Source organism: Octopus sinensis, linkage group LG4 (assembly GCF_006345805.1).
Source record: "Octopus sinensis linkage group LG4, ASM634580v1, whole genome shotgun sequence".
NCBI lineage: Eukaryota > Metazoa > Mollusca > Cephalopoda > Octopoda > Octopodidae > Octopus > Octopus sinensis.
The window spans coordinates 75,608,453-75,623,911 of record NC_043000.1 but is presented as its reverse complement, the minus strand read 5'-3'; the positions used below and the strand labels follow the sequence as shown (position 1 = coordinate 75,623,911).

At 41.9% G+C, this 15,459-nt stretch overlaps 1 protein-coding gene across 3 annotated transcripts in view; it reads left to right on the top strand.

Annotated features, from left to right (window-relative positions):
- Positions 1-4,891: 4,891 nt before the first annotated feature.
- The window catches only part of LOC115211127, a 74,354-nt gene continuing 63,786 nt past the window's right edge, over positions 4,892-15,459 (top strand). For 2 of the 3 annotated variants that reach the window (XM_029780063.2, XM_036502166.1), the window contains exon 1: positions 4,892-4,973. The gene's annotated coding sequence lies outside the window, so the exon portion shown is untranslated. The remainder of the gene's footprint in view (positions 4,974-15,459) is intronic. The other variant, XM_036502167.1, reaches the window with a different exon arrangement.

Sequence of the window (15,459 nt, the reverse complement as noted above, 5' to 3'; positions counted from 1 at the left end):
GAAGACCAGGATTTTCGAGCTGTCTTTGATGGCAAGAGGTGGACAGTGGAGTGGCACTGGAAGGGAGAGCCCCCGATGTTAAAGAATAAAGTGGGCTGCTATCAGCAGGAGATGCCAGAAGCGAGTTTGAGGGGGAGGTGGAGCGGTGGATTAAGGAGGGCATATTAATCCCTTGGGAAAAAGAAGAGAGCGGAGTCCTGCAACTGATGGCGGTGATACAGCCCACAAAGCATAAGGTCAGGCCAGTGCTTGACTTCCGAGAGCTGAATGACCACGTATCGTGTCATACAGGCGGCGAGGCCACGGATGTCTGCGGAGACACCTTGCGAGAGTGGAGACAGATGACAGGGGCCTCCACGATTGTTGATTTGAAGTCGGCATACCTACAGGTGCATGTGGCTGAGAAATTGTGGAAGTAACAGCTCGTCAGGTATAAGGGCCGGACTTACTGTCTTTCCAGGTTGGGGTTCGGGCTGAATTCAGCGCCAAAGATTATGGCAACAATTCTCAAGGCTATCCTGGGAAAGGTGGACAGGGTAAAAAGGGCCACCAATTCGTACATCGATGACATTCTGGTGGATGAAACCGTGATACCAGCAACGGAGGTCATAGGCCACCTGAAGAGTTTGGGACTGATCGCCAAGCCACCAGAGGCAATGGAGGGAGGTGCTGCACTGGGCCTCAAGCTATGGAGAGACAAGGCCGGTGCGTTGGTGTTCCGGCGAGGGAATGAGGTCCCTGAACTGGGCGCCAGCATGAGTAGACGGGAACTGTTCTCTGTGTGTGGGAAGCTGGTGGGACACTACCCGATTGCAGGTTGGCTCCGGACAGCATGTAGCTTCATCAAGAGTTGAGCCGAAGGAGTGAAGTGGAATGATAGAGTGGGGGAGAAGACGATAGACATGATGCAGGAAGTCTTGGTCAGAGTAGGAGCAGAGAACCCAGTGAGGGGCAGCTAGTATGTTCCCAAATCAAAGAGCGGGATCGTATGGTGTGACGCCAGCAGCATCGCAACACGGGTTGTCTTAGAAGTGGGAGGTGTCATGGTGGAAGATGCAGCCTGGCTCAGGAAGACGGATGACTGCAATCACATCAATGTGGCGGAGTTGGATGCCGTGTTGAAGGGGGTGAACCTGGCCTTGAAGTGGGGGTTGCACACCATAGAAACCAGGACTGATTTGGCCACTGTACTTGGCTGGGTGACAGCAGTCATCACCAATGAGCGGAGGGTGCGGACCAAAGGGGCTGCAGAGATGCTGGTAAAGCGTCGATTGGGAATACTGCGTGAACTAACCACTGAGTTCAATCTGAAGCTGAGCATGATCTTTGTGCCTTCCGAGAACAGGGCAGACGTCCTGACCAGGGTAAAGCGAGCCTGGTTGCAGGTGCCAGAGGATGCGAAGCAGGCTGTAGCTGCAGTATGCCGTCTGAGCGACTCGGAGTTGCAGAAACTGCATACCATGCATCACATGGGTGTGGACAGGACATTGTTCCTAGCCAGAAAAGTTTACTCCGATGTAACAAGACAGAGCGTGCAGAGGATGGTCAGCAGTTGTGACAGGTGCCAGTCCATCGACCCTGCTCCGGGCGTACATGAAGCGGGAAGTATTCCAGTGGACCATGACTGGAAACGACTGGCGGTGGACATAACACACTACCGGCAGGGGACATACCTCTCAATGGTTGACTGCGAACCGGGGCGGTTGGCCATATGGAGGGAGATGAAGACGGGGACCGCAGAAGAAATTGTGAAAGTGTTGAATGAGATATTCCTGGAACGAGGCCCCGTGGATGAACTGCTTCTGGATAATGGCACTGCATTTCGCTCAGATGTGCTGAAAGAAATGCTTGATGGGTGGAAAGTCAACCGCTTCTTCAGGGCGGCATACCGGCCAAGTGGAAATGGGGTAGTGGAAAGGCATCATCGCACCATCAAGGCCATGGCAGAGAGGGGTCACATTTCACCAATCGAGGTTGTATTTTGGTACAATATGTCGCCCAGATCAGGACAGGCTGAAGAGTCGGTGCCACACAGGGCAATATTCAGGTACGAGTAGAGGCATCCGTGTACTGCATCAATGCGACCCGGGGCAGAGGAAGAGCACGCCTTCGTGCAGGACGGGGAAGAAGTTTGGGTAAAACTCCCAAACGCACGGTGTACATCACAATGGGGAAAGGGGACAATAACCTCTGTAAATTCAAAGAATAACATCTCGGTCGATGGTATGCCATGCCACGTTTTGGATATACGGAGGATTGTCCATACCTCAGAGGATGGGACCAGCAGCAGTGGGCAAGATGAAAACAACACCAGTAGACAGGATGATGAGGCCAGCAGCAACATACCAGGAACCAGTCTTAGGGTCGCACTGCGACCACAGAGGGAACGGCACCCTCCTCCCTGGTTGGCTGATTATGAAACCAGTTAAGGTGTGAGTTCGGGAGCGGGGAGCGAGTGAGAAAGCCGGTTCAGTGATCTGTAGATCAGGGGGGCGTGTGGTGTCGGTGGAGAGGACGACAGATAGGGGAGGGCGGAAGTAGGGCTTGCAGGGCGCATGCGCGGCAGGAAGCGGAAGCGGTGAGGGACGACGCACGTGGGGCATCAACGAAGCCGGGGCAGTTGGAGCTGAGACGCGGAAGCGACTGGACGCTGAGTTTGGTAGACTAATCTTCGCCGAGGTAAGACCTAATTATATTTCCTTTCTCCTTTTCTGTTGTCCTCTTCATTATTCACACCACACATTGTTGTACTTTTTAAAATCTATTTAGTACACACTTATAATCAGATTTCCATAAAACCTGCTGATGTTTCTAAAACAGTCACAATTACTCAGCTTTTCATACAATGTAAGGGATCAAATATTAACATATTGTGGATCCTTTTTGAATTTCTTCAAATGTCTTTTGGTGTTTGAAATCCAAAAATTTAGCGAGGAAGTCACTTGTGGTTTTGACTTTAGTTTTTTTTTTTTTTTTGCCTGCAGCAACTTTCTGATTACTAGTCCTAAGCAAAAACAGCATGAACAGCACTTTTTACTAGATTGTCATAGGTGGGTGTAATCCCAGTAAATGTCCTTTTTGGCCTTTCTTCTATTACATTTTTGGGACATATTGATAAAGATAGGATTCTTCTGTTAAAGGAAGAAGTCTATGGCATTACAAATATTCCTGTTCATCCAGCTGTGAGAATTTCTCAATCTCATTAACTTCTATAGAAGAACCATTTCTCCTTTCTTTGTCTTCATCGTAACGAGTACTCAGAAAGGGGTGGACTTTCACTTGTCATTGACACATTGCATGACGCGGAAGCAGCTACGTTGACCAATGATATCGATATACAAGTGTCCCATTTAGAGGAAGAAAAGTTGATTATGACAAAGCTTTTATTCAATGAACAGAGTTTCTATTAAGCTAACCCTCAAAGAACAGAGCTAGGATAAAAAGTATCCCATTTCATCATTTAAATTTTTTAGGTATCATATAACAAATGCAATGTAATATTTTTAGATATATTTTAAACTAGCAGTATCACCCGGCGTTGCTTGGGTTTGTTTCGACCCTTTAGAATTGGAATTTTTGAAAAGTAAAAATTTTGCATTATGTAGCTCGTTATTCTCTTTAAGTGAACATTTTTCTTATTGAAATACACCGAAAAATGGCGACACAGCAGTCAAAAAATCGTAAAAAATAGGGTTTTTCATAGAAAAAAAAAGCACCTTTTTGATGTAAATAATCTTTGGTGTTAACACGGTCCGATTTGAATTTTTTCTTCTACGGAATGAAGAGCAAGCCTTCTTTTATCATACTTTCAATTTTGGTCAACTTGCGCCGCAGGGTCTCGGAGGAGATAGTGTTAGTTGAAGGCTACCAAACCTGCCATACACAGACAATTTCAGCTTTATATAGGGTGTGATTTAAGGAAAAGGAGACTGCTATTTTTAGCACGTCTGGTGATCGCTCATATCCTCATCCTTTGACTTACGTTTGTGTTGTATTCACTTTATAAAAACTTACTGTTAAGAGTACAGTTTGAGTCATGGTTACATTATTAAAGATCTTTGAATCAATCACAAGAGGAACAGCCTGCTTTAATTTGTTTTCGGTATTTTTTTAGTTTATGATCACAAAGTGGAAAATTATCCCAAACGTTGAAATTTTGGATAAGAACAAAAAAAAAAAAAAAAATCAGAGTTGTAATCTCCGTATTTTTAAAAGCGGGGTGGTGTCTAAAATATTTCCGAAAAAGAGTTAAAAGCAAAAATTTGTGGAGATGGGATGGAATGAAAAGTTTGAATAGCAGTTTTTTTTTGTTTATTTTTTTGGGGTACCATTCAACACGTCCACCTAGACATTACCAAATAGTATCTATATTTCCACTTCCTATTTGTGATAGCAAACCAAAAGAATAAAAGCGTACCAGACAGTTGACTATCTGAATTGATAAAATCAGTCGAAGATTCCTGAGTTTCATCTCACCACATCCTATTCTACTAAGCAGTGCACTGAATAACCTTGGTTTACTTTACCTAGTAGTCGAGAAACAAGGCAATATGAAACGAAGACTGATTTATTGGTGGAAAAGCGACAATGTCTAATGTGTCTGGTTTCGAATCCAAATACAAGAACAATGTTTGGAATATTATTAACATTTGTTCCATTATTTTTTTCGTTAATTGATAATTATAGTTCTATATTTTATAACTTCTTTCATATATTTTATAAAATTCTTAAGTTTAGTGATATTTTTCAAATATCAAGAATAATTAAATGTCGATGTTTTCTTTGTTTTTTGTTTTTTTTATTCTTTTCCATTGAAACATCCACGAATTCAACTTTTTCGTGTCGTTTCTTGTTAATTTTTTCCATTCCTATTTTTGAATGTCTTATTCAGTTATGATTGAATATGGCCGACAAATGCTTTTGAGAAGTACATATTGGGGAAAATGGTTCAGCTTTCTGATTCATTAGAACGGGTAAGTCATTTGTTTGCAGTGAACTTACTACTAGAGGTACAAACTCAGGAAATGCTGCATTAATCGCTGCGCATATTTGGTTGCATTATATCTATAACTATTTAAATGTGATGTATAAAACAACACAGATGTCTCCAGCAAACCTCTTTTTTTTTCTCTATCTGTCGTTTTATTTCTATGTGAGTGTCTATCTGTACCCATATCATGTTTAACACAGCCAAGCAGACGAATTCTGTTACTTCCATTTTGTTATTGTTGACATTATCTTTCCTCTTCTTGCACATCTTAATTGACAAAGATTGTATCAAAACATGTCCTTAACATTTATGCTATGATTAGTATACAAGCCATCTACTTCGAGAACAACAACTAAAAAAAAAACGCGAGATAGTTGCTACTTTATAACATATACTGAAGTATTGAACAACTGAAAAGCCCATTAGCTGAAAAAATCTTCATGGGAAAATTTTTAAAATACCTGCTAATATTTTGTGATATTCAAATCACTAAATAGCAATAAACAACATCAACAATGGTTTCAGATTTTAGCACAGGGCCAGCAATTTTAGTGGGAAGATATTAGTCGATTACATCGACCCTAGTACCTGGTTGGTATCGTCCCCGAAAGAATCGTTAATAATGATTGTTATTTCTGATTGATCTCAAGGCTCACATCTGTTCCTATCGTTAGTATTGAAGTCTCATTCAACCTTTATTCATGCATATCATTTTTTGTTGAAAATGTTCATGTTAGGTGTATATGTGAGAGTCTGGAGAAAGCGGTTTGTAAATAACAGGAAAAGAAAGCAGTCAGTTTGATTGTTCTTTTCCTTTCTTTATTTGCAATCTGAAAGTAAATTGATAAAACAATACACGAGTTGGGAAAAATTTCCAGCTAAGGTATTCTTTATTATCGTTCATCGATACATACAAAGAAACAAAACAAAGACACATCTACGCTCGACAATTGTTAATTATGTCTCTTCCTGAGACTGAGAATTAAAGATTTCAAATGCATATTCTACTCCAATTCTCTCTCTCTCACTAAGAATACTTTATTCTAGACTTCAATTAAAAATTGGAACTCTATATTTTTTTTACCATTGATCAGTATTCACTGGGAATGTTTAATGCTCCCCTAATGTGGAAGAGTTATTTTAAAAGTAGGTCACGACGGAATTAGGCAATTGGATGTGAAAATTCCGTGACTAGACACAGACTTTAATTATATTTGAACTTCTTTTCTTTTCGTTTCAAGATTTCACCATATCAACTGATGCAAATTTTTGCAGTTTTTTACTAAATGCTTTTTTTTTCAAACTTTTCTGATATTCTTGTCTCGTGTTTCTAAAATAATCAATTTTAAACCTAATTGTCGGAATTAATACATGTGTACGTGTTATGTAAGATCTTCTTTCTCTTCCCACTCGATATATATATGTGTGAGAGTTAGTGTATATGTATATATATAAATATATATGTATGTATATATGTGTTTGTGAGTATATGTATGTGTGTGTGTGAGTGTGTATATATCAGGCTGAGTAAAAAGTAAGCAACGTTTTGAAACATGTAATTCATCACATTATATTTCAACAATGCGGAAATTTTATTCACCAAAGTAAGTACCATTACAATCAGCACATTTTTGCCAATGAGTTACAAGTTTGTTTATTCTGGTAACATAAAAATCTGGAGTTCTGGAGGTGATGAACTCTCTTAATGGACTTTCAGCATCAGTTTAATTTTTGAACTTCTGTCACAGGAAACCATCAATGTACTTTAAAAAGTGGTGGTCGGTAGGAGAAATAAATGTGTGGGGAATAAGCTGGATGGAGAACTTCGTAGCCAAGTTCCCCCAACTTCTGGAGCGTCATTAGGGAAACGTGTGGTCGAGCATTATGATGAAGAATGATTGGCCCTCTTCTGTTGACTAGTCTGGGACGGAGGAGTAGCAGTTTTTCGTTGATTTTGGCAATTTCATGGCAATATGTTGCTGCAGTAATGGTTTTTCTAGGTTTTAAGAAGTTATAGTGGATGAGTCCAGCAGTACTCCATCAAAAAGTCACCATAACCTTCTTTTTGAAGAACTCAAGTTTAGGGAGAATTCATGGTGCTTCATTTTGATCCAACTACTGTGAAGAACGTTTTTTACTATTGTACAGAATCCACTTTTCAACACAAGTTATGATACAGTCAAGAAATGGATCGGTCTGGTTATGGAGAAGAAATGACAAGCAAATTTCATATATGCACATTTTCTGATTTTCATTCAAATTGTGTGCTACCCATTTGTCAAGCTTTTTTGAATTTCCAATCACATGCAAATGGTTGCAGACAGTTTTCTGGCTAACTTGAAGTTCTTTTGCCAATTCTCAAGTAGTTTTATGTGGATCTTCCTCAATGATGGTCTTTAATTGACCGTCATCAATGACAGATGGGTGTCTACTATGCTCATGATCTTCAAGGCTCAGGTCTCCACTGCGAAATCGTTTAAACCATTTTCAAGCTGACCACCCTCTGGTTTTTCCTCACCAAACGTTTCACTGATATCACAAGCAGTTTCAGCTGCCTTACGTTCCATTTTTGAAGTTGAATAGCAAAATTGCTCAGCTATAACACTTTGACATTTCAATTTCAGATGATTGTAACAATGGTGAAAAAATATCAATGTTAATTTATTGATGCATTTGGGCAAGTCTTTGTATTATCAGATATTTTCAAAAAAATGTTTGAAAAATTTCAAAATTCTCCAAAAATCTCAAAACGTTGCTTACTTTTTACTCAACCTTATATATCATCATCATCATCATCATCATCGTTTAACGTCCGCTTTCCGCGCTAGCACGGGTTGGACGGTTTGACCGGGTCTGGGAAGCCAGGGGCCGCACCAGGCTCCAGTCTGAATCTGGCAGAGTTTCTACGGCTGGATGCCCTTCCTAACGCCAACCACTCCGTGAGTGGATTGGGTGCTTTTTACGTGCCACCTGCACAGGGGCCGGAGGGTCCGGCATCGTCACGATCGGTTCGAGCATTTTAACGTGTCAGCGGCACGGGGGCAACGAGGTCCGGGGTACTTTGGGGATCGGGGTACTTTGGGGATCGGGGTACTTTGGGGATCCAGGGTACTTTGGGGATCCGGGGTACTTAGAATGGGTAGGGGGTATGTGGAATTGCTGCAGAAAGCAGCCCGGGTCTTTGTAGTCACAGCATTTATCGTCACTGAGTAACGTAATTAGGTAGAGGAAAGAAATACAGATATTCTAGAGTTGAGTTGGGGAGGGGGGGTCCAGTTGAGGCGGGTAATATAGGGGAGCAACCAGTGGGGAAGGTTGGGGTAAGGAGGAACGATGGCAGGAAGGGGTTGGTGAAGGTTCCTAAGAAATAAAAACGTAGGATATTACGAGGCGGGAGGGTACTAAAGGGGATGGTCGGAATGAGGCAGTGTCAGGAGGAAGCGTAAGATCGGTGGGCAGTTGATGAGCTATGGCGCTAGCAGCTTGTCTTTTCACAGTGAAAGCATATGAGGAGAAGGGGTAGTGGGGGGAGGGGGAGGGAGGGGGAGGGAGTAGGGCGTACCCGGTGTAGATGAGTAAGGCGTATCCGGTGTAGATGGTGAGAACAGGGTATACTGGTATTGGTGGTGGGGGGTGAGAACAGTGTTCACTGGTATTGGTGGTGGTGGTGGTGAGAACAGAGTTCACCGGTATTGGTGGTGGGGGTGAGAACAGTGTTCATCGGTATTGGTGGTGGGGGTGGGGGGGCGGGCGCACCGCCAATGGCGGAAAGATGGGAAGAGATGGGATTACGGCTTGAGTTAGCCTAAGGTTAAATTTTGTAGAGAGAGAGATAGGAAAGATAAATCAAGTTATGGCGAAGGCTTGAAAGTAGCCTAAAAGGTTAAATTTTCGTAACAATGTATGAATAAACGTAGTAACAACGAATAAAAATAGTAAGATAAATTTTTAAGAACTTGCTGCGGGCATCGATCGAGAGTTGAAATTGAAGAAGAAAGTAAGTTGAATTGGGAATTTAAATTGCAGAATCGTAATGGTAATGGCGATTTTCAAGTTTTAGCATAAGAAGAAGAAGAGGAGGAAAAAGACCGCCAATGGCGGAAAGATGGGAAGAGTTGGGATTACGGCTTGAGGTAGCCTAAGGTTAAATTTTGTAGAGAGAGAGATAGGAAAGATAAATCAAGTTATGGCGAAGGCTTGAAAGTAGCCTAAAAGGTTAAATTTTCGTAACAATGTATGAATAAACGTAGTAACAACGAATACACACACACACATATGTCAGGTCACTTTCGAGTGCTACTGGTAACATGTAACCCAGTACAATCTGTTGCATGGTCGGGTCATCGGCGACTAAACTGGCAACCCTACCAAGATTGCTTGGTGAGGAGGGTGTTTATTGGACACCCTGCGGGATGAAAAACAAAACCCGTCAAGGGCGGAGGAACTCTTGAGAGTCAATGGCCATCCAATAAATGTCTTAGGGCTGTATCATGCGAGGACCTAGAAATACCTGGTATGGTGCCCAGGCATGCAGAAAGCCTACCAGGGTGGATCAAACCCTTTAGTGTTGATTCTCACAACTAATCTAGGAGACAGAACAAGGAAAATCCTGCGATCGTTTTATCATCTGACATGTGGCACACCGTGCACCTGTACATCATCATCATTTAACGTCCGCTTTCCATGCTAGCATGGGTTGGACAGTTCAACTGGGGTCTGTGAAGCCAGAAGGCTGCTTCAGGCCCAGTCTGATCTGGCAGTGTTTCTACGGCTGGATGCCCTTCCTAACGCCAACCACTCCGTGAGCGTAGTGGGTGCTTTTTACGTGCCACCCGCACAGGTGCCAAACAGAGCTGGCAGACGGCCACGGACGGATGGTGCTTTTACGTGCCACCGGCACAGGGGCCAGGTGAGGCTGGCAACGGCCACGATCGGATGGTTCGCTTACTTGTCACCGGCACTGGTATCACAGCTGCAATTTCCATTGATGTTGATCGGCTTCAATTTTGGTTCTGCTTTCTGATATCTGATTTGATTTTGATTTTGATTTTTGATTTTCACTTACCTCAACGGGTTTTCACAAGTGGAGTTTTGTGTCCCAAGAAGAAAAGGTATGTATAAGTCGACTGGCTACTTTAGTTCTGCTTTCTGATATCTGGTTTGATTTGGTTTAAATTTGATTTTGATTTTTGATTTTCACTTGCCTCAACGGGTCTTCACAAGTGGAGTTTTGTGTCCCAAGAAGGAAAGGTATGTATAAGTCGACTGGCTACATACCAGGTAGAGGCCACGGGTTATGGTCTCACTAGTCTTGCTGGGTCTTCTCACGCACAGCATACTTCCATAGGTCTCGATCTCTAGTCATTTCTTTAGTGAGACCTAAAGTTCGAAGGTCGTGCTTCACCACCTCGTCCCAGGTTTTCCTGGGTCTACCTCTTCCACAGGTTCCCTCAACTGCTAGGGTGTGGCACTTTTGCACACAACTATCTTCAGCCATTCTCGTCACATGCCCATACCAGCGCAAACGTCTCTCTTGCACACCACAACTGATGCTTCTTAGGTCCAACTTTTCTCTCAAGGTACTTACACTCTGTCGATTATGAACACTGACATTACACATCCATCGGAGCATACTGGCTTCATTTCTTGCGAGCTTACGCATATCCTCAGCAGTCACAGCCCATGTTTCACTACCATGTAGCATGGCTGTACGTACACATGCATCATACAGCCTGCCTTTTACTCTGAGCGAGAGGCCTTTTGTCACCAGCAGGAGTAAGAGCTCTCTAAACTTTGCCCGGGCTATTCTTACTCTAGCGGTTACACTTTCAACACACCCACCCCCGCTACTGACTTGGTCACCTAGGTAGCGGAAGCTATCAACTACTTCTAGTTTTTCTCCCTGGAACGTGGTAGAAGTTGGTCTCTGCACATTTTCAGTGTTTATTGCTCCTGAGCATCTGCCACAGACAAAAACTATTTTCCTAGTTAGCCTTCCTTTGACATTGCTGCACCTCTTATGTGTCCATAGCTTACACTTGGTGCACCTTATAGAGTTTCTACCTACACCTTTTTTACAGATCGAGCAGGGCCATCTACCTGAAGGCGTTTGTGATTGGTCTACCTTCCTACTTATTAGGACTTTGGTTTTAGCTAGGTTGATTCTAAGGCCCTTCGATTCTAATCCTTGCTTCCACACCTGAAACTTCTCCTCCAGTTCTGATAGTGACTCAGCAATTAGAGCAAGGTCATTAGCATAGAGGAGCTCCCAAGGGCATCCTGTCTTGAATTCCTCCGTTATTGCCTGGAGGACTATGATAAAAAGGAGGGGACTGAGGACTGAACCTTGGTGGACCCCAACCTCTACCCGGAATTCTTCACTGTACTCGTTGCCAGCCCTCACCTTACTAGCAGTGTCTCTGTACATGGCTTGCACAGCTCTCACTAACCATGCATCTATCCCTAGTTTCCTCATTGACCACCAGATAAGGGATCGGGGGACCCTGTCGAAGGCTTTCTCCATGTCAACAAAAGCCAGGTACAGGGGCTTATCTTTGGCTAGGTATTTCTCCTGCAGCTGTCTTACCAGGAATATAGCATCAGTAGTACTTTTCCCTGGCACGAACCCAAACTGCATCTCATCTAAGCTAACTCTCTAATTTGTTGGGCTATAACCCTCTCCGTAACTTTCATTACCTGATCCAGCAGCTTGATACCCCTGTAGTTATTTGTATCTAGGGCGTCACCTTTACCTTTGTAGCAGTTGACTATTATGCTGCTACACCAGTCATTGGGTATGACTCCTTCGTGTATCACCTGGTTAACTATACGAGTGACTAGGCTATAGCCGACACTACCAGATATTTTGAGCATCTCTGCAGTGAGTCCTGATGGGCCTAGGGCTTTCCCTGTTTTCATGCTTGTAATTGCCTTAACTACTAAGGAACTGTCAACTCGGATTGCTGGTCCCTCTATTGGGTCGACATTCGGCAGACTCTCTTTATCCCATTCATTTTCCTCATTCAGCAACATTTCATAGTGGCGTCTCCATACCTCTCTCTTTGCATCCTCATTTAGCGCAAGTGAACCGTCATCCTTGCGAACACATTTCTCTCCTACCACGTCATGATTCTCTCTCACACACTGTCTTGCAACACGAAATACCTCAAGTCTTTCATCCTCACGGCAGAGAACATTGGCATTTTTTTCCTATCTGCTTCCCCTCTGGCTAAATACACCTGCCTCCTAGCTTCCCTTCTGGCAGTCTGATACACTTCCCTGCTACCACCGTTCTTCCAGTCCTTCCAAGCCTGTTTCTTTTGTCTAATAGCCCTGTCAACAATATTGTTCCACCACCACATTATTTTGGGTCTTCTCCATGTTGGTCGTCCTCTTAGTCCTGATCCTAAAGTCACTAACTACCAGTCTATGTTGTGGAGTACATTCTTCGCCTGGGAAGGTTTTGGCATTTATAAGCAGCCATCTTTCCCTTTTTCTGGCAAGGATGTAGTCGATTTGGCTAGTATGCCGGCCCGATTGGTAGGTGACCAGGTGGTTTGTCGGTTTCCTGAAGTTAGTGTTGCAAACCATAAGACTATTCACATCGCAGAACTCCAGCAGCCTGGTTCCCTCCTCGTTGCGGGAACCATAACCGTAGCCATCATGTACGCCATGGAAGCCCCCAGCATGTCGTCCAACATGCCCATTGAAGTCACCAGCCACAAAGAGAAGGTCCCTGTCGTTCGTCAATGAGGTAGTCTGCAGTAGGGTGTCATAGAAATGGTCTTTGTGTCCATCGGGTAGCCCTGGCTGAGGGGCATAGGCCGATATAATAGTTGCTAGTCTATGATGGAGCACTAATCTAATCTTAAGTATTCTGTCACATACTCTGACTACCTCGATTACTTTATATACCCAATTTTCGGCGATAAGTATACCCACACTCCCGACCCCGTCAGTATTCCCAAACCAGAAAATCTTGTACCTCTGTCAAAGTGCCGGTTGTTCAGTAAACCATTTTCACTCAATAACACCTGAGGTTTGGCGCATCGATGTGTGGTTTTTTTGGTTTTTTTTGAAGATACACATATGGTGTCACAGGGCTTAGGAGTTGTTGAAGGTTATTTACTGACCCCTCATTCATTGTGTTCGATGAGAGAATCCACCATACACACACGAACTTCTGTATTTTGAGTATTTCCCCTCATTTATAAATATTCACAATTATGTGTGTGTGCATGTTTATGTATGTATATGTCTATTATGTGTCAGCTGCAACTGCTTAAATTGTAACTGAATTTCATGTTTCCAGTTATTTTAACAGACACATGCATGTCTGTGTGTGTGTATATATATATATATATATATATATTTAGAAGGTTGTCATGGCCAGTCAGAGAGTGACCATTGGCTTCATACCTATAAGGTGCTTAGCTTTATAGGCGACTTATCAGGCTCAAATAGACAGAGGCACATAACCACTCTACAACTGGAGGGAGAAAAATGTCATGGTCAGTTTATTTAGTAAGCAAACAAATTCTGGGACAAAACTTTACCAGCAAAGCCTCGGGTGAGGTGGAGTTATCCCTCTTAGACTAGTACTGGTTATGTTCATGATAGTCCTGCTGGAGGTGCCTGAGGCTGCTTGCATTTCCTTATTAGCAAAAGGTGAATTCCAATGTTTTCAACACAAATCTCTCCTGATAAGGACACTGACTAAACATTTCTATTTTGGAGTTTAAAAAGAACTCCAGGTCATGTGAGGTTTTTAATATTCTTGCTCTTTTGACCAATCAAAGCTTACATCATTTGTTCTTGTTGATGTATGGCCATTCCCAGAACAGTTTCAGTATTTTTCTAGTGCTCTTTAGTATAGCCTGATTTCTAGGTAGCTGATAACTAGATTCACAAATGAGAGAGGTTTTTGTTCCCATCACAATCCTACATTTCTGTCTAAAAAATTGTAATTGAATATGAAATAATTATTCTCTAGTTCACTAGTATAATTATCCCCACCGGAGTTTAATGGCCTAAGTTGTGGGAGATGTTTGAAAGATACTATTAAAGTTTTCTCATTGACTTTTTTTGGAAGATGGTTGAGCATGTCTAAGTCATCTCTTATGAAACTTCTAATGGCTTGAGCAAGATATCCAAAAAATTACTCAGGCAATAAGTTTTGCAAACAGGACCAGTTATTATTAGTCTTAATTTCAGATTGTTAGGTGAGGGGACATTAAAGTGTATGTCAGTGGCTCCTTTGCATGCCTCTCTTATTTTTTCATTATTGTGTACCTGTGGTATGCCATAGAACAGACTAGATCAACATTAGAAATTGGTTATATAATTGTATTCCTTATCAGTGAGTCTTTTTCAATATAAGCTTATTAATGTTCTAATGTGCCTCATTATTTTTTGTTGGGCCTTTTTGTAGTAATGCATCATCTTCTAATATGGTTAACACAAGATTTTTATCATCCTATTTAATTGTTATTTCTTTATCATCTTTTAATTTGTTTAGCTCATTACATTCACTCTTACTGAAGTTTGGTTGTGTTTTTGCTTGTGTGCGTTGATATAGGTGATTCAAAATGTATCCACAGAAATTGTCAAGGATTTTGTTCTTACCTTGGTGTGATAAAGTTACGGTTGTTTCTTACTATTCACTCATCGTCACTGTTTTTGTCATACAGTTCCTTGGTGAGTCTTAATTTTCTACAGAATTCAGAAATGTCATCTTTCATTTCATTATAGTTGGGTCATTGTGAATTTGAGCCCTTTAAAGAGTATGCTACTTTGTTGTGTTGTTAATTCTTTGCTTGATAAATTAATGATTTTAAATATTTTTGGCCTATCTTGAATTTCTGTGGATGGGGTCTAAAAAATGGTTAACGTAGCCAGTTTGGTTGATGTGATTAATGTGTCTCTTATTGTAATTTATGGCATGGATTTGTGGTATAGGATTGTTCTGTGAGTCTGAATTTTACATTCCATTGGTGTGTTTTGGGGAGAGTTTGTTGGTATGAATGGCATAGGTTTGTTGTAAAAGATTGTACAGCAATTTTTTTTTAAATATAAGTTCTGATGGTATGTATCCTGATAATTTCATTAATTGTTTCTCTTTATGGGAAGGAAGTTGTAATGTCAACTTTGAGAGCGCCTTTCTTTCCCTAAGCTGGTTTTGTGCTTCTGGTTTTTCTAGGATAGGTTTTATTTGGTGCTTGTGGGGTAGAATTATTGGTGTTGAGTTGACCCATTTTTCATATATATAGGGTGGCCCAAAAGAAGGTTTACAGTTATTCAACTATCTCTTTCACAGTTCTATATTTAAGAGATGAAAAATTATGTACATTATTTACATTTGATGGATATTTGTCCTCATCTTGTTTGTTGTTAACACAACGTTTTGGCTGATATACCCTCCAGCCTCCATCAGGTGTCTTGAGGAAATTTCGTACCTGGGTTCTCATTCC